This window comes from Cyprinodon variegatus, unplaced genomic scaffold (assembly GCF_000732505.1).
Source record: "Cyprinodon variegatus isolate N-32 unplaced genomic scaffold, C_variegatus-1.0 Scaffold1856, whole genome shotgun sequence".
Lineage (NCBI taxonomy): Eukaryota > Metazoa > Chordata > Actinopteri > Cyprinodontiformes > Cyprinodontidae > Cyprinodon > Cyprinodon variegatus.
Window position 1 is genome coordinate 76,870 of NW_015152309.1, and position 1,988 is coordinate 78,857.

Genomic DNA, 1,988 nt, shown 5'->3' on the forward strand with positions numbered 1-1,988 from the left:
TGAGGCAGACACCCTGTCTACTTTTAAGGCTAGGCTTAAAACTTTCCTTTTTGATAAAGCTTATAGTTAGAGTGGCTCAGGTTATCCTGAGCTATATCTATAGTTATGCTGCTACAGGTTTAGACTTCTGGAGGACATAGGGACCCCCATTTCATCATGCTGCTTCATTCTATCTCTATTCTCCCACTTTGCAGAATCTGTTAGTTCAATCTCTAACGTTCTGCTCTCTCTGCTTTTCTCATAGTAGCTTCATTTGGTCTGTTCCTGTTTGGCTGTGACTCCATCCTGGAGAGAAATATCAGCTGCGCTGCAACCATCGCCCTTGTTTATAGATGCTGGAGATCGGCCTCTTCCAGTGTAGTCCCATTTTTCTGACTGTGACTGGCTGGATGTTGCTCTCTTCATCCTCTGACATGGGAGCTGGCTCAGAGCTCGTCTGCCTGGCTGTGAGTTTCCTGGACGGGCCGCCTTTTACAGCTGCTTTTTGTAACTTTGCTTCCGTCTCCTTGAACCCCAGTCGGCCTCGGCAGATGGCCGCTCACACTGAGCCTGGTTCTGCTGGAGGTTTCTTCCTGTTTAAAGGGAATTTTTCCTCCCCAATGTCGCCACAAGCATGCTTAGTGTGAGGGATTGCGTTCGAGTCAATGAGTCGATGCAATCAACTGGTTTGCCTTAGATAGAAAACTTTAAATCAATTTGACTGCATGATCTGGTGAACTGTAAAGTGCCTTGAGATGACGTGTGTTGCAATTGGCACTATAGAAATAAACAGAATTGAATTCACTTCAATAAAGGGGATCTGCAGTCGGTGAGGATCTATTATTGTGTAAAATCAACCAATCAAAGCAGGTAAAAATCTAAATGGAGCTTCTGTTTAAATAAGTTAAAACTCTGCTGATGCATTTCTGTTGTTTGGTTTGTGAGAAAAAAATGTTTTAGCTTTAAAAACAGAAAACTTACATTTATGTTAGAAAGAAGGAGGAACTAACAATAGATTTCTATTTACAGGAAGAAGGCGGGCTTTATTCTGAGGCCCCAGCAGGAAACGATCAGTGATCATATCGTGAAGTGACACCATGAAGGAAACATCTCTGCAGTATCTGCTCTGTGAGTAAAAAAGCTGTTTGCTTTGTTATAACCTAAGAATTTGGTCAAAAAGAGAATTTAAAGAAAGAACTTCATCACATCAAGCAGGAAGATAAATTAATTTACTGCCCTCTTTGTGACGCTTAGTAACACAGGATTGGCTTTAAGGCACAAAGCTAAGATTTACCGATATTAAAAATGATGGTGAAAGGAAAAAATAAATAATGCAATAAAAGTGGTAAAAGACGGGATAAATTCAGCCAATGATGTCAGATTAAAGATGCCAAGGCAGAATATATCTGGTTTGTAAAATTCTCATAAACGCTTATATAAAAAACTGTAACAAAGAGTTTAATTTCTCCTCAGTTTCCTGTTTGCTGCTTTGCTGCAAAATAAATGAAGGTTGGTTCATTCTATTAACATTAAACTAAATCAATATTCTGATTAGTTTAATATACAGCATTATTATAGATACTACAAATAATTTTTTTTTCCAAATCTCAGTCCTCCCAGCTGCTCTGACTGTGAGTCCCAGCAGATCTCAGTTCTTTCAATATGAATCTGTGTCTCTGAGCTGTGAGGAGAACAGCAGCTCTGCTGGATGGACTGTATGGAGGAACACAACCAGAGGAACCAGGACTCAGTGTGGAGATAGATGGGGGAAACTAGCTGGATCTACCTGTAAGATGAATGGATTGGTCTCAGCAGACAGTGGAGTTTACTGGTGTTCGTCCAGAGAGGGAGCAGCCAGCAGCAGCATCCAGCTCACTGTCACTGGTAAGATCAGACTGTGGAGTTAGTGTTGATGAAGCTGTGTGGAAATGGATGAAATGCTGTAGTTTGTCTCTGTTTTTAGATAAATCAGTGATCCTGCAGAGTCCTGTCCTCCCTGTGATGGAGGG

General features: G+C 41.1%; 1 long non-coding RNA gene across 1 annotated transcript; it reads left to right on the forward strand.

Annotated features, from left to right (window-relative positions):
- The first annotated feature begins 990 nt into the window (after positions 1–990).
- Positions 991–1,765, forward strand: LOC107104715. Its single transcript, XR_001482282.1, has 3 exons — positions 991–1,107; positions 1,453–1,488; positions 1,591–1,765. It is a non-coding gene; the product is annotated as an uncharacterized LOC107104715 (long non-coding RNA).
- Positions 1,766–1,988: the final 223 nt, after the last annotated feature.